Genomic DNA, 10,287 nt, shown 5'->3' with positions numbered 1-10,287 from the left:
GGCGAGACCATAAACTCAACTGGAGAATGCTGCCTTCAATGACTGTCGAAATTGTTCAACCCACTCGCAACGTATCTGGCCATTATTTGTAAATCGTCTCTCACCATCATTTCAGCTTTGGGGAATAATTCGCAGAAACACGATTTATGCATTGAATATTTTAATACGTTTGTTCATGGCACAAATTAAACTACAAAAACACATGTAATAAAGAAAGTACGGATGAGAGAACTACATCTAATGGTATTACCGCGTTGTGTGTAAATTGTGCGTCTTAGAAAGGCAAACGTGATTTATAAGCATTCCATCAAGTAAATAAAAATATATAAACTGTGCTGCTTCGTCTCAATTCTAGGAAATTACCTAGTGCCATTGAACGCATCAGGATTACATCTAATTGACAGGGGTTTGGACCAACTGCTTGAGAGTTCCTGCCTTACGGTCCCGCCCATTGACTCACACCCACAGCGTGAGCCGCGCCCACATTATAAAATGACTGGCTAGTGCCGGCTATATCAGAAAGAGTTGTTTAACTGCAGTAAACACAGCATGCTGCTTCCATGACGCTTTAAAAACGCCTCGAGGTGAAAGGTCCAAACTCAAGCAGACGTTGTTGTGTTCTTGGTTGTTACCATTTTACAGAATATGGAGTTAATTTGTTTTAGCATAGATTGGGAAGTTACATTCAGCACACTTCCTCCTGCTGAGTCAGAAGAGGGAAGCCCTTTCTCTTCTTTGTCTCTTTTATTTCAAGGCTGACTTCTTCCCACTGTTTAAGTTAACATTGAAGTCAAGCTTACAACGTGTTTTTGAATGCTCCCGAAGTTGTACAATTTTGAATTTTAACAAGATAAATCACACAGGAAGTCCAGAGCCAAGATGTGAATCCACAACCCATAAAGTGTGATGAAGACGTCCGAACCAATTGTCCACCGTGTGTGCTGCCTAACCCTGAAACATTTCATTCGTATTTCTATCATTTCCTATAGGGAAAAAATGGAGGTCAACTAATGTCCTGGAATTGACTGAGTTTGACAGCTTTTCAATAATCGTTCAGTATGGCCCCAATGAGTATAATAATAAACGTCTTCTCACACACAATAATCATGTTCACAATATAAAACACAGTCCAGAAGCAACTTAAACTCCGTTTGCATGCTTGACGAGCTTATGATTTGGTGTATGAAGTGCGGTGGTCCAGGTGGCGATGGAAGTGCTACACAGGCGACGTTTTCCCGCAAGCAGTATTGGATTCCGCACAAGATTAACATGTAGTTATGAGGATAAAGCTTCAATCCCCCTAGATCTGCTGCTTGAAACTGGCTGGCCCGTGCAACAGTCAGGGCAAAGGGCAGTGTACACACCAACATACAGTTTGTATACAGTATCTTATTGTCCTGTGAACGTCTCAACACATGTTACATAAGGATGTAGCTCTGTTTGATCACCAAGTCCCATTTGTTTCTCTTGGGGCATGTTTGCAAATGTAACAAATCGCTACCATGAATGCCACCTCCTCAGAAAAGCACATTTCATAACAGTGTGGGTTGCAAAATCCTCAAGACTTTTGAGTTTTGTAATTGCCACAATGTGTTGCCTAATCCTTGTTTCCAGAGAGTTGTAGATACGCATATAGTCAATATGTGAAGAAAGGCAAACACTCCTGTTGCCTTAGGCCTCTATTAGTAACGTCCTTTGCTGTTTGCCTTTACTTCCTCCAGCTATAAGCAAAGAGCTAAGATTATTTTTATGTTTTTTTGTTGTTGTGTTTATTTACAGTCTAGAATTAAGAACTGGATCTGCCCAGCGATGTCATTCAGCAGATAATCGGCATTCACATTATGTCCCCACCAAAGTTCCGCATTCGTTATCAGAATTGACATTTAACGTATCGGCGTGTAGCCTACACCGGCGCATTGACGCAGCGTATCAACACACGGAAAGGTTCACCTTTTTAGTTTAAAATAACTTAATTGAACCTCCAGGATCCTGCGCCGTACGTACCCTGGCCAACAGATGATCACAGGATGTTTTTTCCTATTTGGTCCCATTTTAAATCTCTCTAGTCTACGAGTCTACGTTGCTACTAGCCTCCTCCTAGCTAGCGCTAAAATTAAGATGAAATCATAATTATTTGAGGATACTGTCAATACTTTTTCTGATATTTTTGTTTGGGGATATACTGTGAGATTTTTCTAATGTAAAATAAGTACTTTGGGTTCAATAAAGGTTGTAAAACACTTAGTCAACGAGTATTTGACACTGTCTATCATACCAGATTATAATTCAGTGAGTGTTGAATACTAGCATGGAACGTTTTTCTCTCCAACTTTATAGGTCGACTAAGAAAGAGGCCACAAGCGAGAGATGGAAGATGAGACGGCACCCTAATGTGTTCCCCCATCTTTAAATTCTTTGATGTCTCTATAATCCCTCACATGCGTTTTCTATATTTGGCTTTGAAGCTGCTAAAGCTAATCTCTCCTACTCTCCACCGGAACAAAACTGCCTGAATTGGCGCTCATCTGACTCAAATGGGTGGCCAAGTGCGAGCCAAGGCTGTTGAATCGAGAACAGTTGTTTCACTTTTCCTGTGATCCCCTCCGGGGCAAACGTGGTTTAATGAGAGTGTGTGTGCATGTTTGATGATGTGTTACAGAGGAGCCACTTGTGTGTTTTTAGATTTGAGTGTGTGTCAGATGGCGAAGAGCACAGCAGGTCCTCATCGCCACATCTTGGCAGCGCGACAACTCTTGTAAAACCTTTGTGCAATCCCTGCACGTAAATAATATACCATCACTATTCAATTTCACAGGTGATTTCATGAGGTACCAATGTGCAGTCCAATTAGGTCCAATACAAGAGTTATGACACACATCCTTCCATTTTCTATACTGCGAATCCTCATTAGGGCCATGACTGAGCTCAAGACTAATCTGACTTTGTGCAATAGGCAGAATACACCAAAAAAAAGAAAAGAAAATCACATTCACATCTACAGATTTTGAATAAGTAAATGAACATGAATGCACAGAAGGATGTAAGAGTACACGGGTAAAAATAAAATAAAAACTTGCAAGTACAAAGACCTGTTTAAGTGCAACTAAGCCATTTCTGCCATCTAGTGGTAAATGGTGATATTACAACTTAAAGGTGCATTGTGCAGTTAAAAAAGGTAATATTAAAGCTTTTTCTACATCATGCATGCTTCACTAATGCCCAGATGAGTACGAAGGGCCCTGACTGTTTTACTCTGACTGCTCCTATCAGCTTTTATCTTCCCTATATATATTTACCCTCACACTCCAGTTTCTTTGATGAGGGAAGTGGCAGAGTTTTTCTTACCTCATTTGATGTCATGTCTTCGTTTGCCGTTACACCAGAAGTGGGAGTTGCGAGTAAAAAAGTGACAAACTGCACAAAGATCCTTTAAGACTAGAATCATCATAGTTTGGCCCCCCAAGAGTTCGCATCATTGCTGATTTGTTTTCATTATTCTCAGTTTTTTATATATATATTGTTCTTTTTTCCCCCACGCACCCTCGTATATGTGGGGGGGAAATATTATTGAATGTTTATCAGCATTTTTTTAAATGATTTGTGGGGGTTTGTAAAAAAAATATTTTATTGAGTAATTTAGTATAAATTATTTATATTTTTTATTTTATCATTATTTGTATTTTTTATATTTTTTATAATTTTTATATATATATATATATATATATATAAATAATTTTATTTTTTGCCAGTTGCCTATCCCTGCTGTATACCATATCAATAGCATTGTGTACATTAGAGGTGGGCAAACATTTGCGCTCTAGGGAAACATTTGATTGTTAAAATCAAGCCCAGGTAATTTGTAGATGAGGTAAAAACTAAATTAATTAAATGTCAATGTAAAATATTTCCATTTTAATAACAAAATCACGATCATTCTTTTTTTTTATTGCATCGTGTGAACTGTAATTATAATTACTTCTATTGACCTTTATAAGATAAAGAATATTTTATGAAGTTTACAATAAAAACAACCAACCATAAATTCCATTTTTAATGCCCCTACAAACCACTTGCATCAAACTAAACCAAAAACACGTTAGCTCACCCACCCTATTGTCATCTTTCAGTACTGAAAGTAATAAACATGATGCGCTATGGATGAGCATTCCAGCTCTCGTGCCACCGGGCACAAGCTGACCCACACTTTGCTCCATATCTGCCCAGCCTCGGATGCTCCCCGCTGGGTTGCGAATGCATGGCGGCTGGTTCAGAAGCTGCAGGGACGATCATAATGGCTGCAGTGGCCTCGGGAGTTTCACTCATTGACTGACTTACTACTCCACTACAAGTGTGCGTGTGTGTGTTTGTGTCACTGTTTGTGTCTATACGTGCGTGTTCAGAGTACAAAGTCAACAATGAGTAGTTGTTCCCTGATGGTCAGCTACAAACTCTTGGCAAGTCCCTCTCACTCTCATTCACAAAAGACTAATAGAGTCCATCTGTGTCACATGACGCAGACGAGAAGGCCAAAAGCCCCCACAGCTGTAGCAACAAGCTTGTACTGCAGTGACCTTCCATTTTCTATACTGCTAATCCTCACTAGGGTCACGGGAGAACTGACTTCCCAGCTATCCCAGCTGACTTCAGACGAGAGGCGGGGTGCACTCTGAACTGGTCGTCATTAAGCAACCATTTACACCTATGGACAATTGGAACCTATGGACTGTGGAATATAAATGGAAGTCAGGTGTTTGTTTTTTTTAATTACATAAATAAATGAAAATGGGATTAAAAAAAAATGTATGTCATTTCCATATGGCAATTCAAATCAGTACAATACATCTGTTATTGTTTTTTTGTGTGTGATTTTTTTTCCCCCAATCAATTCAAAACTTAACTCATAAAATTACATTGTGCAAGGGTTTCAAACATTTTGGTAATTTTATTTTGAACAAGAGGAGCAAAATATTAGAAACTGCTCTCAACCTGGCGCTGTTCAATTTCACACCTCTTTAAACTAAACTATTGCAATTGGTGCCATTATATTTCGTTTTGTTTACATTCAAAGATTATTTGTCAGTGTCAAAACAGTTTTCTTTATTTTTATACATATATAAATTTGTTATACTTCTTCCATAGTATTCAGAAGCTGCTTGAGGTTTTCGCTCAGCAAATATAGCTTTAAAAATATATATATTTTAGAGACACAGCAAATGATATACAGTATGAATAGTTTAGGACTTGGCACAGACCCTTGGGGTACACCGTGAGTTATTTTCACCTGGTTTAATTTTAGGTTAAGGTGCACAACTGCTCATACTAGTGATTTCTGTCATCTATATAACTTTTCAGCCATTTATATGCTAAACTTCTTATGCCACCATATAATTAAAAAATTTCCATTAATATAGTGTGATCTATAGTATCTAAACCTTATTTTTTTAGGTCGAATATAAATCGCAAGAGTAAATTCTTTAATCTATACTGGTAGCGATTTCTTTCCCTTACAGGTTTACTCTTAAAAGATTGTGTTGTTGACAATTGTATTACTTTATGTTAAAGTTACATCACTGGATTGTTGCATTTTATCCAGAACATTTATTTAATATCCGGGGGGGGGAAACTGTCAAATGATGACAATGCTGCATCGTGGCTGTTTGATAAGATACACAGTAAATACTAAATGGCAGGTGTATTTAGTTGATGTGACTTTGTGCTAAAATGATGATATCCCATCCATCGTCCTGCCTTCTATCTCTAAGGGGCATTCTGCACCTCGTTTCTATGGAAACAGTCTTTAAAGCAGCCATGCAGGAGGAGATGCTGAGCCGGTAGAAAAGCCTCTTTGTGTTGACACACCAGATAGGTCCAAAGGGGATAGAAAGAGAACTGGGGAGCTTCAAAGTTTGTAAACTCTGGGCGACTTCCTCTTTTTCTGCATAAATTTCCCATTTCATGTAAGTCCTAAAACTGGATCAAGAAAACTTGAATTCAAGTGTTGGAAAATGAATTAATATTAAACTCATTCACTGCCATAAATTCATTTAAAAATACATTTTTTTAAAATTAGGAGCAAGAGGTGATTACATTTTTTAATTGTAATTAATCGCATGACTTCACTAGTTAACTCACGATTAATCACAAATTTTATATCTGTTCTAAATGTACAATAACAAAATTCTACATTTTCATACTCTAGTTAACAAAAGTGGGGAAAAAAGGTTAAACTAATAGAAATAGTTCAAATTATTTTTTTACGTTTATAGCCGTCAATGGCAGTGAATGAACAATAAAAAAAATATATTAAAAATTCGGGGGGTCAGGCGATTAAAGTTTTTAATCGTAATTAATTGCATGACTTCACTAGTTCCCTCGCGATTAATCACAAATTTCATATCTGTTCTAAATGTACAATGAAAAAAATTCTAGGTTTTCATACTCTTGTTAACAAAAGTGGGGAAAAAATGTTAAACTAATAGAAATAGTTAAAATTATTTTTTTACGTTTATAGCCGTCAATGGCAGTGAATGAGTTAACATTTGGTCAGGTTTAATTAAATAAATCCATAGCTTTTCTAATTGTTTACCTGCAAACTATTTCACTAGCTGCCATTCACCGTTCAGCCGCAATACAGAAAAACAATCAATTACAGATTAGCCGTGACGTTGTTGGGCGCGAGTTGACCTCACGCTCCACAACCACAGAAAATAAAAATAAATCATCATAAATCCTCTATGTGACATCAGTTTGCATAATAAGACTAGATTAAAATAAAATTATTCACCCTTTGATGACACATAAGTGTAGACGGAAATTTGTCTAAGGTCATTTGAAAATGCATTGTGACAGCTATTGCCCCATGTATCTCCAAACTTAAAAGCTATTTAGTTGCTTACTCCCCATTAGCTGTCATAATGTGTGTTGGAAATTATTAGTGATGATAAAGAAGCGGTAAATGATTGTGTGCACCTGAGAGGTTAGTCTTTTCACATTACGATTGAACACAGCTGACTTTTTGTTATTGACAAATATTGTACTGAGCAGCCCTGACACAGATGCAAGAACCACTTTTGTCGTCATTTTGTAACAAAGGTTCAAAGGTCATCATCTCGCTTTTGCACTTTGCCATTACTGGCAGCTTTCGGTGGTCGAGACGTTGGGTTACCAAAAAAAAAAAAAAAAAAAGAACAACAAAAAGCAAAACCGCCGTGTTAGGTGGGATTTTACTTATACATGATAAAAATATGTGTTTAGTAACAATTTGGTTTTAAATTCTGAGCTTCCAATGTATTTTTCGGTTTCAGCTTCCCAAGTTGACGACCGCTAAACTTTTGATTTTGACCCTAAGCGCTCAATTTAGATTCATGCAGGTACATTTTTTTCAATTTTTCCAAAGGTGAACAATAAAAAACCTCATATCAAACAAACATGCACTTTAGTCAACAATGAAATCGTTTACCTGGAGAAGCGGATTATTGTATCAGATGAGGTTTTTGTATAGTCCATAGGAATGAGTTGGCAGACTGGCTGGGTACATGACGCATAGCGTTAGCTTTCATGGTTGTTGTTGTTGTTTTCTGAGCTTTGTGAGATGTGGCTTGAAAGATTTCAATGCTGCTTTTAAGTTGTAATTTGAATTTCTTTCTTTTTTTTTTAATACCAAAAATGTGCCCAGGTCTGTTATCAATCTCACGGTGCATCATCATCAAAACATCATATGCTTAGTGAGTGTTTGAAGCAATGTCATGACATCATTGCCTTTAAATGATGTCACCGTTAGTAGATTCAAGTAGAATTCAGGGGATGCAGTTGTAATGCATGAGATGTGGCTCGAGAAATGGTACAGTTGTATGTTTTTGTTAGTTGCTTTTAAGGGAAGTCAACCCAAAAAGATTTTCTTAATAATAATATTTTCTATGCAGCCCCATTAGTCTAAATACGGTATTCTGGTTAACTAATTTACTGCCATAAATTTTTTTATTTTTTTTTAAGATTAGTAAAAATTAAAGGCAAGAGGCAATTACAATTTTTTATTGTAATTAATCGCATGACTTCACTAGTTAACTCACGATTAATCACAAAATTTACATCTGTTCTAATTGTATAATTTAAAAAATTCTAGGTTTTTATACTATTGTTAACAAAAGTGGAAAAAAATTTAACTAATAGAAATAGTTCAAATGAATTTTTGACGTTTATAGCCGTCAATGGCAGTGAATGGATAAAAAAAAAAGAAAAAGAAAAGATTATTTAAAAAATTGGGGCGTCAGGCAATTAAAGTTTGTAATCGTAATTAATCGCATGCCTTCACTAGTTAACTCGCGATTAATCACAAATTTCATATCTGTTCTAAATGTACAATAAAAAAATTATAGGTTTCATACTAATATTAACAAAAGTGGAAAAAATGTTAACCTAATAGAAATAGTTCAAATGAATTTTTGACATTTATAGCCGTCAATGGCAGTGAATGAGTTTTATTATTGCGTTCATGGAATATGAGTGAAGTAGCAAAATCAAGCCGTTTTTATCAATATCAGAAGGTGTCCATTTTGCCACTTGCTGTCGAGTGATCATCACAACAGGTCTCAGGTAACAACCAATCACAGCTTAGCTTCAGAAAACAGGTGAGCTGTGATTGGTTGTTGCCTGAGCAACTGTGATGTGATCTTCAGACGACAGCAAATGGCAAAATGGCCACATCCTGAGATGGATAGAAACAGATGGATTTTGCTTCATAACTCATATTCCACAAATGTAATACTTGACTTCATCAGAATGTCCTGTTTAGACTGGTGAGGTCACATATAACATATTATTGTCAAGAAAATTGTTTAAGGTTGACTTCCCCCTTTAACTCATTGACGGCCATTGACGCCTATAGACGTCAAAAATTCATTTTACTATTTCTATTTGTTTAACATTTTTTCCCACTTTTGTTAACAAGTGTGAAAACCTAGAATTTGTTTTTATTGTATTAGAATATAGATATAAAATTTGTGATTAATCGTGAGTTAACTAGTGAAGTCATGCGATTAATTACGATTAAAAATGGTAATCGCCTGACACCCCTAATTTTTTAATCATATTTTCTTTAAAAAAAAAAAAGATTCTTAAAAATTAAAAAAAAAAATATTACAATTATTTATTTATTTATTTTTTAAAAGAAAAGATAATTAAAAATTAGGGGTGTCAGGTGAATACAATTTGTAATGGTAAATAATCGCATTACTTCACTAGTTAACTCACGATTAATCACAAATTTTATATACGTTCTAATTGCACCCCCCCAAAAAATTCTAGGTTTTCATACTCTTGTTAACAAAAGTGGAAAAAAATGTTAAATAGAAAGTTCAAGTGAATTTATGACGTCTGTAGCCGTCAATGGCAGTGAATGAGTTAAAAATAGATTTGAAAAATCTTGTGATCAAAACAGGGACAAAGCCGCTGTTCTGTTCAGCCCCAAACTCATCCAAACATAACTTTGGGAATTGGGACAGTGCGGTGCCTTCCCAAAAATATTCCCATAGAATTGTCCAAAACATCGCGGTAAAACGAAGCGGTTCAAAGTTATGGTGGCTCCTTGCAGCGCAATCTTGCTAACAGTTGATTGATGTTCTCTTGGGTGAACATTTACATTCACCACTTTCCACAACGGCGTTCTTCATTTGGACATAATCTCGGGAAATCCACATTCCTTTTTAAATGGTTTTGTGGTCTGATCTAACTTGGTGAGCATCATCCACTCGTTCTGTGGTCTTAAAGAATCTTAGATAGAAGATTTGCTCCTCCTTTGTGGTCTTGAGGAATCTTCCATATTGGAGTCCCGACACGTATGCAAACGTTTTAGTAGACGTTCTTGAATTATTCATTTAACACAAACAGAGATGTTTAAGAGTACACATTAAAATGTGTTTTAAAGTACTTATTCCTTTTGTTGTGAGCTTTTAGGGACAAACATGTTTGACTTATCTGTGTAACAAGCAAGCAAAGAAATCAAATCCCAAGCTTGTTTTTCATCTGCAAACAACACACACAAAAACCCTTACTCCGTATGAGTAAATTGGATTGCTGCACCAGGGAAAAAAAAAACTTGATTATAAACAGCCTCCCCCTTACACTGGTGGGAAGCATCACTTAATAATGCTAAGTGCATCGACACGTCGATGCCCACACTCGAGTTCACATGTGCCCTGTGCAGAGCTATACATCAATTTGATACACTTTCACTGAAAGATCAAGTGTAAACAAATATATTAAGTAAACTAGAGAGACAATAAATATTGT

This window comes from Leptonotus elevatus, chromosome 10 (assembly GCF_054856555.1).
Source record: "Leptonotus elevatus isolate MCC_2025b chromosome 10, RoL_Lele_1.0, whole genome shotgun sequence".
Taxonomy (NCBI): Eukaryota; Metazoa; Chordata; class Actinopteri; order Syngnathiformes; family Syngnathidae; genus Leptonotus; species Leptonotus elevatus.
Note: the sequence above shows the minus strand (reverse complement) of the source record.